Here is a 14,196-nt window from a genome sequence, read left to right on the forward strand (position 1 = left end):
AATGTGTAGGATTGAATACACTTCCTGATGAAAGTCGGCCTGTAGTTGCAGTTGTACGACATGAACATTCCATGGACATTCACGAAGGCCTCTTACAGCACCTACGTTTACTCATCCTGGAGGTGGATCATGAATCCTGCCTGTATCCGTGCTTTTCACCGCTCTCCCTCTTGCTCTAACTCCTGGAGCAGTTTCATGATTGCTTTGTTCAGTATTTCATTACAACATCAAGACCGGTGGTCAGGACTAAACGTGCCTGTTTGGAATGTTTTTCTTTGCATTTCCTCCAGATTGTATGCAGATGTGGTTAATATATAGATATACTTCATAACCTAGTGATAACTGGTCCATACAGCTGTGACTTTTACACGTGTTTCCATCCATCCATCCATTTTCTTCCGCTTATTCCTGTTAAGGATCGCGGGAGGGGTGGAGCCTATCCCAGTGGCTACGGGCGAGAGGCGGGGTTCACCCTGGACAGGTCGGCAGTTTTACACGTGTTTGTATAATGAAACATATTTTAATACGATACTGAGAAAGAAAAAAAGGGAAGTTACTGTAACGTATAGATAAATATTTAGAGTTGGTAGGATTCTACTCCTCCGTGGTGTCTTTCTTCTTGGTCTTCATGTGTTCAGAATTGAATGTCAAATCAATCATTACTGGCCGAAAAGTGTTTTCTGGTAGTACTTTCATATCACCGCTCACAACATTACTGTGAAATATTGTGATACTGTTTTGGGTTTTTTTTGGCCTTCCTCTACTGTGTAACCGTTAATATTTTTGACTGGCGCGCTGCCTCGGAGACCTGCCTCGCGTCTCTGTGTCATGGTCATGAGCTTTTCTCCGATCTGAATGATTTCCATGTCTGTCATTGCACCCGTTCATCCCTGCTCCCGTTCCTCTCACCCGTCTCACAATCTTCCAGACCTGCTTGTCTGACTACTTCTCTGTGTCCCGACACTGGAAAAAAACAACAACAACAACAACAAAAAACAAAAACAATAACAAATTAACCAGGACCAAACTTGCTGTGATGCGATTCTAGCCGTCGGTTTATCAAGCGGCCATTTTATCTTTCTGCTTATACCAGCCTGTCTTGTCTTTATCTTGTTATCTACTGACTAGACCTTTCTCTCTCTCTCTCTCTCTGTTTGTGTGTGTGTGTGTGTGGTCCAGCAAATGGGTTTTAGTGGTTGTCTGCTAGAAACATAGGTGTACAGCAGTTGCCATGGTAACATAATATTATATGAGGCACCCTGAAGGTTTTCCGCCCCGCCTCCGTGCAGATCTCACTGGTTTGACAAAGTTTGCTAGTGGATTTCTGGATTACCAGGTTCAGATGACATTTACAAATGACTTCTATGATTCTTGTATGTGTAACACGGCGTTTGTTTTCCCACACATGGCGTGAATGACTGCAAAACTCGCCACAATCCCAAGAAAGCAGTTTTGCAGTGACAGCTTGACGTCATCTGATGCAGTTAAGGCCACTCACCCGAGGTATCTGGCGATACTTTAATGCTCTAATGAAAATACCGCCATGAAAAATATAGCAGGTCATGAATCGCACGGCGAATTGTAGCGTTTGGTAGCACATCTTTTCCGTGTGGTACGGTCATGTTGTCAAAGAAACACAGGACATCCAGTTATTTTGTAAAGAGCCTGTTTCATATTCAAGTGATATTTTATCCAGTTTAATGAGCTACTTGAGTTTATTTAGTCTCAACCGCACGTCAAACTGTCGCCCACACACGAAACGTTAACTTCATCAAGTGTTCAGCTACCAATTTCACCCATTGGATCTCAAAGACATTTTTTTTTTCAGGTGATCTCAACCGAAAGATCAGTTATTGCAACTTGAGGTGAGGTCATGGAAAAACTTGTACCTAAACAAAAACAATTGTACGACTGAGCTCACATTGTTTCTGTTATTCCAGCAGCTCTGTGCTCCGTGCGTGTTTACGTACACATGCACACTGTTCAATTAAATACCTTGAAATGTGTGCGTGTGTGTGTGTGTGTGTGTGTGTGTGTGTGTGTGTGAAATCAGATGAGCTCATTGTAGCATTGTGAATGGTAATCATGCAGCCCCCCTCTCAGCAACCGTGTGTAACCTACTGAAACCCAAACAGGAGATGAAGTGCGATAATAGACACACTTGCGAGCGCACACACACACACACACACACACAGAATGATAAATGCAGGGCTATTGTGGAACTTGAACCCTCATGTCTCACTGCCAGGTGATCTCATGTTTTGGACCAAATAAAAAAGGGAGAGAAATTCTGGGGATGCTTAACCAAAAAAATTCGGGGTTGGAAATCCCTATGAAAGACGTCATGGGTCACTGGAAATTATCCTCATATGTTGGTACATCCACACAGTGTATGATATAATATGAGAAAATGTGTGATTTTTTTTTTTTTTTTTGTTGCTGTAACTGCTACTTCTTAAATATAGGAAGCAATAAAATTCAATAACAAGAAGTATGTTGAATATTCCAGTCTGGTCCTAATATATGATATAGATTTGGAGTCCCTGCATCACATGTCAAAAACAAACACTGTACTTTCCACATGAGAAAAATAGCAGTTAGAATTTGTACGTTAAATATGCGTACAACGTGTTACTTTTAAATCACAGTTTGTTTCGGATGGTCATAACTTAATTAAAAAGGTGCTACATTTTTCTGGTTAAAAATGGCAACCAAATTCTTTTCATGATCCACTCCATTATAAAGTCCAAATCTTGTTTATGCTGGTTACAATTTCTACCATAACAAGGGATAGGAATTGATGAGACTTTTAACGATTCCAATTCCATGCCTGCAGTATCAACAGCAGAGGACGTGCTGCCGCTGCCGCTGCCGCTGGGTTGAGATTCATTCGCAGATCGAAAATGCAACATTCATTCAAAGTTATCGCCTGCTGTGCGCGCGAAGGTTCCTGCACATTGGTAGCGTTTCCTCACTCTGATGAAATATCCACTTTTTTTTTTCAACTTGCGAGTATTGCAAGACAACCATTCACACTCACAGCCACACCTACGGTCAATTTAGAGGATCAATCAGCCTCGTCCCCTCTTGATGTCTTTGGACTGTGGAGGAAGCCGGAGTACCAGAGAGAACCCACGCAGGAACAGGGAGAACATGGAGACTCACACAGAAAGATCCCGTCCCTGGCGGCTGGAATCAGGAACCTTCTTCCTGTGAGGCGACAGTGCTGACCACTGCACCACCGTGCTGCCATAGCATTAATATCATGGGATAAAACAAAGTTTCAACATGTCTATAGTTTAAGACTGAGAGTAAGAGAGCATGGGAATAGAAAAGAACTTAAAAAATTGTGTGATTTCTAATGGAATGACACTGGGTTTTTGGTTGTTTTTTTTTTGACACATCCACTGCACCATTACATCAGTTAACACAAGACAATTTACTTTTCCTATTGTAATGCTTGCTGGTACCCTGACGGAGGAGGAGCCCCCCGCAGAGCAGAGCAGAGCTCAAATCAGCCCGCATCTTCGTCGTACAGTAGGTGGAACAAAAGGAAAGTCACGTTTCTCTTACAGAATGTTGCCTCCTCTGACAGCCCTCTTACCACCCCACACACACACACACACACACACAACTAACATGACCCTTGTGAGCCCCCATGATCCCCACTCACCCATGACCTCTGACCTTAGGCTGTAAACAGGTGCAAGCTTTGGAAGTGGAGTTGTGGGGGCAGGAGATATTCGTTGTAATTAGTTTGCTGGCCTGGAAAGAACAGACATCTTCTTCCTCTTTCCTCAAACAAAATGAAGTCAAGCAACTTTACCTGGCAACTGCAAACTGACAAGAGAGTTCGGCGGAAATCAACGTTATTTTGCATTCTTGTTTGTTACCTTGCCTCGTCTGGAGTTACTTGAAATAGTCTGTTACACCTCTAAAATCGGACAAAAATCTTGATCAGATGTCTGCAGGAGAAATGTTTTGAGGCTAAACATGAATATTATTAACACATAAACAAAGTTTCTCCATTTTTTTTTTTTTTATCAGCTGTAACACAATTTTTCCAAGCCTTAATTCTAACCACAGTGTGACTTGGAGCAGTGATATTATCCTTGAATAATTTTACAAAACTCAACTCCCTCATCATTTGTCGTGCATTTCTTGCTTTTAGAGCAAAGACAAGGGGCTTATTCTCACGCGCGTTTTATTACTTGCCGTGACAGAAAAAAGTGCAGATTGATAATGACAGTGTTTTTATTTTGGACAAAACTGTTCCTTTAAGAGAAGAGATGGACAGAGAGAGAGAGAGAGAGAGAGAGAGAGAGAGGCACTCTGGTGTGGGGACGAAGGAGGGAAGACAAAAAAGAGGGAGGCAGGGCAGAAGGGATGTAGGGAGCAATGGAGGGCAGTCACCTGTGGTGTGGGAATGGAGCAGCGCTCTCCACAGGGGTTGGTGGTCTCTCCTGCCCCCCCTACACCCCAGTCCCCCTCTTGCACCCCATTCCCCTTACCTCATTCCCCTCATCACTTGGCCTTACTTGGATACAGTTGCAGGAGAGTGTGGAGGGGAGAGGTGGAGGGGTGGAGGGTGAGGCGGATGAAGTATTGGATACGTAAGGAGGGACAAAAAAGGCAAAGGTGAAGATTAATGACCGGATCACATTAAAGAATCGGGATTTTATATGCGTCATACGAGTAAAATCATAAAAATCAACATTGAAAATAACAGATTTAAGCGCGCTAACATGTTCACAGTCAAAATTAACTCAGTTTAAACTAAATGTGGCTCATGTGTGCTAAATATTTCATGCAGCCTTCTGTCGCTTCAGTTCCTTTGAATCTCTTCACGTTTCTTCAAAGTTTGCAGAAACGGACCAATCTGTGCGCAGTACCACCAGAAACCATGGGGGGCAGTGTTGGCAGCAACACAAAATGAAAACACTTCAACGGCAGAACTTTTTGCCTCAAAGCCGCTATCACGGTAACCTCACCCGGGCACCAAGGCAAACAATGTGCCTTTTTCACCATGGTTACGTTATCAGGATGTCCTCCACCATTGCCATGTTTATTTTGTCAGAGACTTCTGGTTTCATCTTTTAAAATAGACTTATTTATTTCTAATGTTTAATCTGCACTCAGTTGGATTACCTACAGAGTTGTAGCTCATGGAGGCCATGTAATTACACCACTGCCTTGTTCCTGTGTACATGGAGGACGTGATCTACGGACAGCAGTACGTCTGCATCCACAACAGCAGGTGGGGATACGCCCCATTACAGATGGTTGCAATCTCTTTCTTGGGATTCAACTTTTCGGCCACGTACGCATACAAGTTAACCTGAAGCAAGAGGCATCACGACTGAACACAATCCTAAATTCATGGACAGCTAAAGAGACTATTAAAGCTGAGACAACAGTGTTCCTTGTTTGCCTGTTTTACTACTGCAGGTAATCCTGCGTTCAACTACGGACTGTTGACATGTTTGACGTGTGTCACTGCAGTTAAAGTTGACCTCTATCCATGAGAATTTGTTTTAAATGTATCAAGAGAGAATTTTGGTGACAGTGTACCAAATGATACATGATGATGTACTTTTGTGCGTGCGTGTGTGCACGCACTGCCCTCTGTCTCTAGAGGCAGCTGCTTCCAGATGACCCCCAGCAGTGTACTGTCTCTGGACATCTGCATCACTCACACTTGTGTGTGTGTGTGTGTGTGTGTGTGTGTGTGTGTGTGTGTGTGTGTGTGCGTGTACTTACATACAAGTGTGGTGGCCTCTTTTCCACTTGGGTGAGCCTCTGTCACAAGTATTTCAGACATCTCGCAGCCACACACACTGACAACCACTAACACTAACCACAGGAGATAGACAGACAGATGCCTGTGTGTGTGTGTGTGTGTGTGTGTGTGTGTGTGTGTGTGTGTGTTTCAGAGGTGAGTCCAATCTGCAACTCGGGATTTGATTTAGAGATAACAAAAACTAGTGTTTGCAATTGCAGGTTTTTTTTTTCTCCTCACAAAAATAGATGAGTAAATGTGTGTATTTGTATGACGCTGATTTTAACCATGAGAGATGCTTGTGTTACAGTACCGAAAAAAAAATCACTTCCCATGACCCCTAAACAGACGCAAGCATGCAAAGACATCCATCCATCCAGTTTCAATATCACTTGTTGTTGTTGTTGTGTGTGTGTGTGTGTGTGTGTGTGGGTGGGGGGGGGGGGGGGGGCTATCCCAACTGACATGAGGTGCGGTTGCCAGTTCGTCACAGGCATGCAAAGACACTCAAATGTAAAATGAGGTGTGGACATTACTGTAGTTGTACCAGTTGTTTGAGCTCATGTTGCACAATATTGTCCTTCAGTACATTTGATTTCTGTATCAAGAACCAGAGGCCAAGTTATCTTTTTGGTAAGATTTTACTGATACTATCGATTCCCCATTGACTCCTGATTTCCCCTGCAGGGAAAAAAAGTACACAAAACAGTAATAAAGAGTTAAAACAAAAGTGAAGCAACTACATACCGTTAGCCTCATAGCATAGCTGCCTAGTTATATTATTTTTATGTCATATTTTGGCCAAACTGAGCCTGTAAGGTACAGTGACAGCAGCCTTAGAAGAGTAGAGTTAGGCGGATATCTCATCCATCCATCCATTTTCTTCTGCTTATTCCTGTGAAGTGTGGTGTGGGGCTGGAGCCTATCCCAGCAGCCTTCGGGCGAGAGGTGTGGTTCACCCTGGACAGGTCACCAGACCATGGCAGGGCCAACACATAGAGACAGACAACCATTCACACTCACGCCTACGGTCAATTTAGAGTCTGGATTAACCTGGTCCCCTCTTGATGTCTTTGGACTGTGGGGGAAGCTGGAGTACCGGAGAGAACCCACGGAGGCACAGGGACTCCACACAGACAGAGCAGGGACTCGAACCCTGAACCTTCTTGCTGTGAGGCGACAGTGCTAACCACTGCACCACCGTGCCGCCCGCAGGTATCTCAGTTTTGGCCAAAATATGACTTAGGCAATTATGCTTTGAAACTAATGATATTGTGACTTGGATTGTGCTTAGGTTCCACCGTTGCTTTTCCATCTAATTATGGACCAAATATCAAGCCAAATTCAGCAATATTGGAGGAAAACAAATGCAAAACAGGTTTTGTTCCGACCAGCTCGGCTAGGGAAAGGGGAAGCAACGGTGAAATTAACCAGATTGTTCATTGATTTAACTAAAGTTATTTATTTAACTAAGGCAGGATAAATGAATTTTCAAAGGAGGTCAAAAATAAGGGCAAACCAAAATTACTAGCGACCTAAAATGTTTTACAAACTAAATCAAGTGCAAAAGGAACTAAATAAGCAAGTTTCTACCTAGACAGGAAAAATGGCTAACTAATAGCAGGCTCTTCTGAAAGCCCCCTCTCAGCCGCTCCTTGGCCTTTTTATACTCGGGGAGGGCTGATGGATCTCGATGGAGATTGGCTTGCTGGCCTTCCGCAGCTGCTCTCAATTCAGGTCTGCGATCTTCGTCCTCCCGCGTCCACTCCTTACACGCCTACTCTCATTCCTATGCTGCCACTCCCAGGACGATTGGTTAGATTGGGGAGAGGGGGCGGCAGCAGCCGTAACGGGTTTGTTTCCATCAAACAATTCGATCAAATAAACTAGGCTACAGAGAAGATAGCAGTATGGGCACCAACTGTGCCAGAGTACACCTTCTACAATACTGCGTCCTAAAATCAAACATCATAAAAATGTATTTCCAGTAATTATTTAGCATATTAGCTTCATCTTTTTTGCGAAGGAGGTTTTTTGGTTTTTTTGGTTCCCCCCACCACCCCATCAACCTTCTCTGATGTGATACTTTAAACTGCACATTAAAACCCAATGACCCTGTTCAGGCTGGAATGATTCTACTCAGGGAAGGGATGTCTGCCCAACAACATCAGAACATGTTAAAACGTCCTTTCCCTTTCAAGGACAAATGGAATAAAAAGGCAAAGTACTTGGTTTGGTTCAGGGAAAGATGATGGTTCAGGTTCATGAAAGAGGCTCAATTAACAGTCGGTGTGTGACAGGACCCTCACCACAGTGAACCATCCACTCCTGCCACGTAATGCGAGTGAATTTTTCAAATTGGCCATTGGCGTTTTAGTCTCTTATTAGACAGCTTTATGTAAAAAGAAACATTTATGACATGAAAAGTCAATGTGACCAATTCATTTAAGAAGAATAAGGGAGGCGGGCAGTCAGACAGGAAGTGGGACGTTTCTTTTCATCCGTCTCTAACTCATTCTGCTGTGCACACAAGCTGCACGTCTGACAGAGTTTTCCGGCAATCTCCTCTAATCTGTTGAAACAATGTGCTGAGGTGTGTGTGTGTGTCTGTGTGAGAATGGAGTAAGGTAGGGCAGGGTCCCACACCACTGTGATTGGGGTCAAAGGTCACCAGGGAACCAGGGAGCTGTCATGCTCCATTACATTGTGCTTTTGGGACAGCGCTCAAACCAGAGCCCTGCATACTAATAACCTTCTTCTTCTTCTTCTTCTTCTTTTTTTAGTACACTTAACAATTTTACACTCATCTGGACACTTAACATCTTCTGCATGGCTGCGTTCACACAAATGCACGTACTGTATTTGACGAGTGCACGAATGCAGAGACATGACACACTGAAGTTCACCACAACTAAACAACTAAAGGCTTCTTGACGACCTCAGACTCCTCTGCCTTTTCCTGACAGCATGCGCAGGTTATTTACAGTCTGGTACATCAGCTTTTATTAAAAAAAAAAAAAAAAAAAAAGCAGATTGAAACTTAATGTTCCTGACTTGAAGTTGAGTCCAGCATGAAAACGACCTCGGAAAATAAATCCCCAGGTGCCCTCATATCTGTTATAGGAAGAAAAAAAAAAGCCAATTTGAACATTAACATGTTTTCTTTGCGTCGTGAAACAATTCCACTGTTAAAATGCTACTAGCAAGGACACGGCCAGCAATACCTGAATTTAGTTATCCACATTTAATCTACTACCCGTCAATGTGTATAATTTATTTGAGGATCGCGTTCTCAAGGCTTCCATCCACACCGCAAAGCAACCCCAGATTTTTCTGAGTTGACAAAGAATTTAAAAAGGTCTGTGTCCTTTAGCCTTGTTGTTCTTTCCCCTTGTTTTTCTCCCCAATTGTACATCGACCCCTCACCGTACCACGCTGCTGATACAAGCCCTCAACTGCTCAGGGGAGCACCATAGATGACCACCCGACATTTTTTCACCAGATGGCGAGGAGTTTTAGCAGTGGGGAGGGAGCACAAGGGCATCTATGTGTTTTTAAAATGAAATCTTATTGTTGTGAATGTATAGATTTTTAGTGATTTGTGTACCACCACCAGCAAAAGGAAAAAAGTGCAAATTCAATTTCAAACGAAAGGACACACCACCACCTTCCTGCATCACAAATGATGGGACCCTATTTTTTTTGTGGTGAAACACTACAACTTACACAAAATCAGAATCTCCAACCTGCAATTTCTACATTTCAATCAAATGCTCACCCTCACTGTGGCTAGAAAATGACCACTGAAGAATGTTGATTTGAAAAGATTGGAATAGGTTTCCATTCTGAGGAAACCTGCAACCAGTTACAGAGAGGCAGCTTCCCTGACAGAAGGTGCTCTCAGCTGTCCTCAGCCTATTCATCACTCCAACAGGCTGGCTAACTTAATGTCTGCAAGCTCTGCACAGAGACACACATGTGATGAGGGCGCATGAGGTTGAGTCGGGCAGCAGGTGTCTAGGGGTGTGTGTGCGTGCTCATAGAGATTTTCGTTTGTTTTTCCCCGTCTGGTTAAAAGCTGAATTCACCATTAGACAGAAGTAGGAGACAGCTAAAATAATTTCTCACAATATTTTTTCTGAGGAGGACGACGATTGTCAAGCCGTGAGGTGTTTTGCAGGTAAAGGGCAAGCGTGTAGAATCTAATCCCAACAACGCAGAGTTGGGGGTTAGGATAGGGGAACTGAACCCTTCTCCCACCTAAGTAGGAAACAGGAGCTGGACTATCTATCCCCCAGCAGCCGCTCCGCCCCCAATTCCAGTTAGACCGGCCATAATCCTGATCCTCAAATTTTCGTGGAGCGGTATGAAAACAGGTCCTCCTGCAGGGTACCGATGGATATAATATATAATATAGATATATTCCTGGATATAACCCATATTATGAGTGTTGGGTTTTTAAATGTTTATTTTTCTGATAAAAAAAAAAATATTAATGTATTCATTTATGTATCCATTTATTCATTTAATGAAACTAAAGAATAAGAAAATGAAACGAAAAACTATTATTTTTGGTGGCAACTCTAACTGGGTAAGGGTTAGGGTTACGACTACACAAAGCTACTGCACTGGCATCTGCATCCTCGGGCTGCATTACCAAGCCCATTTTATTCACTCCAAACAGCTGATGAATGTACACCTAATGTGCATTTCCTTTTTTGTGACGCAGTTGCAGTTTTCTCAAAATTCACAGAACAATACATGGATAAGTAAATAAGTGAGATCTGGACTTAATCATTTTCAACTGATTTCCTTGCAACACACACTTTTGTATTGGTGCCCCTGTTGAGCAACTTCTGAGTGCTGATAAGAGGACACAAAGGTAACCTGTTGTTGAGATGTTAGGATTTCCATAAGGTCCGTGTGAGCTGGGCACTGATAGTTCAGTCCCAGTCTGGTGGAAAAAACTTGCCAAACCTGTCCCACGGTCCCCTCTGCTAACTCAGTGTGTGTGGGTGAGGGCTTCTTACCTCACATGGCGCTGCAGGAAAACATCCGAAGATTCATCAAAACAACAAAACACAGATGAAGATAAGATTTACTTGTTTTTGTGTGACAAGACTGTTTTTCAGTGTTTGTTACCCTCAGTGTGTGTATATATGTGTATATGTGTGTGTGTGTGTGGGGGGGGGGGTGTGCATGCAGCATTCTTGTCCCATTTTCTACTGAACACCAATAACAGACATGAGAGATTGGTGCACAAAATGAGGAGTGACTAGAAGTAGGATTGGAAGACATCTGACTTTAAAAAAAAGAGGGAGATTTGTTGCTTATTACTTCATTTTCTCAACAACTGTTCATTCGACAAAACGAGTGTTTGTTCAATCAATGTCAAACTGGGCGAATGCCTTGACAATACCTAAAGAAGGTGCAGTTCCAAGTCCTTCGGATTCAAGCCCTTCCCAGCTTTGGCTGCCGAACGTCACTTTGTCTGTTAGGTCACATTGAGGTTGGATGGCTCGGTGGTCTTCACTTGATTCTCAGTCAAGATGACTAAGACAACACTCAGGATCTGATTGACAGATCTTCAAAGACTAGAGAGCATAGAAGTGCTTCAATGAAACCAATGTGATGCTGTGATCATCACTGAAATTCCATACCGAGGCTTCTGAAATTTAATCTATCTGACTTTTAGTTTACTTCAATAGCAGAATATTTGTGCAAGGGAAATAGGACCTTTGCTTGGAATTTCACAAGGTATTTTCATAGAAAACTGCCAAGATGCCGCTCATCAAAAAGGGAACCGTTTGTCCTCGCTCAAAAATGGTCGATGCAAAAACACGAAAAAGTGGATTGCATGGACCGTTTATCACAGCAAATGGTGATCGCTACACCGGGGACTGGAAGGACAACAAGAGGCATGGAAAGGGAACCCAGGTGTGGAAGAGTTCTGGTGCTACTTATGATGGAGAGTGGAAATTTGGACTGCGTGATGGGTATGGTGTCTATGGCATACTAATTCCAGGAAAGACGCACTATGAGGAAAAGTACAGTGGTTACTGGAAAACTGGAAAGAAGCATGGATATGGCACTTACTTCTACAGTGCCAAATCACGTTATCAGGGGGATTGGTGCGATGATGTCCGTAGCGGTATGGGATGCATGTATGAGAGCAATGGGGATATTTATGACGGTGAATGGAGCAATGATAAGAAGAACGGAATGGGCATCATCCAATTTAAAAATGGAGACTGGTACGATGGCTTCTGGAAGGATGACCTGCAACATGGTGAGGGAGTGCTCTATTACGTTGACAAGGGCCAGATTTACAAAGGTATTTGGGAGAATGGGATAGCAAAACAAGGGAGTCTTTCTGATATCAAGGGAAAAGACACCAACGAAGTATCCAGTCCCGCAGATACAGGTGTGTCTGCGGGACTGGATACTTCGTTGGTGGTCTGTAAAGATCCATCAGTATGAATGGATGAACACCAGTTGCTCCTGCTGACTTCATCGAACCATTAACTCCAGCTCTCACTGGATTGGTTCGTTGCTGAGATGAGGATCAGCAACTCTAAATCAAAGAAAAGAAAAGAACGGTTCAAAAGACCCTTCACGAGGAAGGACCAAGAGTTGGGGTACGCAGCCTAGAGGGTTACAGGGGCCCCGCCCAGGAGCCAGGCCTGGTGTAGGGACCCATGGGCGAGCACCTGGTGGCGGGGACTTCACCCATGGAGCCTGACTGGGTCCACCGAAAGTGGACACATTGACTCATCCCTCTGGGGGCCCACCACCTACAGGAGGGATCAAAAGGGTCCGGTGCTGTGTGTAGCAGACCAAGGTGGAGGCCTTGACGGTCTGATCCCCAGCTATGGAAGCTGGCTTTGGGGATATGGAATGTCACCTCTCGGGCAGGGAAGGAGCCGGAGCTGGTGGAAGAAGTTGAGCATTACAGGCTAGATATAGTTGGTCTCACCTCGACACATAGCTCTGGTTCCGGAACCCAAATCCTTGAGAGGTGATGGACTCTCTACTTTTGTGGAGTTGCTCTGCGTGAGAGGCAGAGGGCCGGTGGGCTTTCTGATAGCCCCCAGACTCTGCCTGTACGTTGGGGTTTACCTCGGTGGACAAAAGGGTTGCTTCCCCGCACCTTTGGGTCGGGGAACAGGTCTTGACTGTTGTCTGCGCTTATATGCCAAACAACAGCTAAGAGTACCCACCCTTTTTGGAGTCCCTGGGTGGATGGCGCCCCAACTGGGGACTCCATTGTCCTACTGGGGGACTTCAACGCTCACATGGGCAATGACAGCCTGACCTGGAGGGGCGTGATTGGGAGGAACGGCTGGCTCAACCTGAATCCAAGTGGCGGTCAGTTTTTGGTTTCTGTGTGAGTCGCAGTTTGTCCATTACTAACACCATGTTCGAGCATAAGGATGTCCATCGGTGCACGTGGCATTCTAGGTCATTGGTCTATGATCGATTTTATAGTTGTATCATCTGATCTGTGGCTGTATGTTCTGAACACTTGGATGAAGAGAGGAGCTGAGTTGTCAGCTGATCGCCATCTGGTGGTGAGTTGGATCAGGCAGCAGGGGAAGACGCCGCACAGACCTGGGAGACCCAAACGTGGAGTGAGGGTCTGTTGGGAAGACGTGGCGGGAGGAACCTGTCAAGTTGATCTTCAACTCCCACCACCATCAGAGCATAAACCGCTGCTCCTCCATGTTGAGAGGAGTCAGTTGAGGTGGTTCAGGCATCTGGTGAGGATGGATGCCTCTATCTGGGGTTTTTTCAGGCATGTCAACTAGGAGAAGGCCCCGGGGCTGACCCAGGACACACTGGAGGGATTATATCTCTCGGCTGGCTTGGGAACGCCTCTGGATTCCACCGCAAGAGCTGGTAGAAGTGGCTGGCGAGAGGCCGGTCTGGGTTTCCCAGCAGGAAAACGGCAGGGAATAAATCCTTATCCCAAGTGAAGGGATTTAAGAAGATCTTGGGGTCCAGGTGGCCAGGGAAAGGGAAGTTTGGGGCTCCCTGCTTTGGGGTGATGGGTGGGTGGTATGTGTGGAGGGGTGTGTGGGGAGGGGGCAGTATCTTAGGAGAACCACACAGAAAGAAGTTTTTTTTATTTATTATTCTTTCAATTAAAAAATATTAGGGGTATGGTTGCTAGTCTAAGTAAGCAACAGATAAATAAACTTCACATTTTAAAATTTTAAATGATGTGTCACTTTTGCTCAGCTAAACTACTGTTTCGGCTGTACAGCGAAACAGGACCCAAATGCAGACAAGGGAGCCAAAACTTATTACTAAAAGGAAAAGTAAAACACAGAGAGTTCAAAGGGCAGGACAACACAAGAACAACACACACTAGACAAGAAAATGCAAAACAGGATGACGGCCCAGGGACCAAGCAG

General features: G+C 44.4%; 1 pseudogene; it reads left to right on the forward strand.

Moving 5' to 3' along the window:
* Positions 1 to 11,499: 11,499 nt before the first annotated feature.
* Positions 11,500 to 13,817, forward strand: LOC147249498 (MORN repeat-containing protein 3 pseudogene; annotated as a pseudogene).
* The last annotated feature ends 379 nt before the right edge of the window (positions 13,818 to 14,196 follow it).

Source organism: Aulostomus chinensis, chromosome 14 (assembly GCF_037954235.1).
Source record: "Aulostomus chinensis isolate RoL2024-O1b breed Wild chromosome 14, RoL_Achi_v1.0, whole genome shotgun sequence".
Lineage (NCBI taxonomy): Eukaryota > Metazoa > Chordata > Actinopteri > Syngnathiformes > Aulostomidae > Aulostomus > Aulostomus chinensis.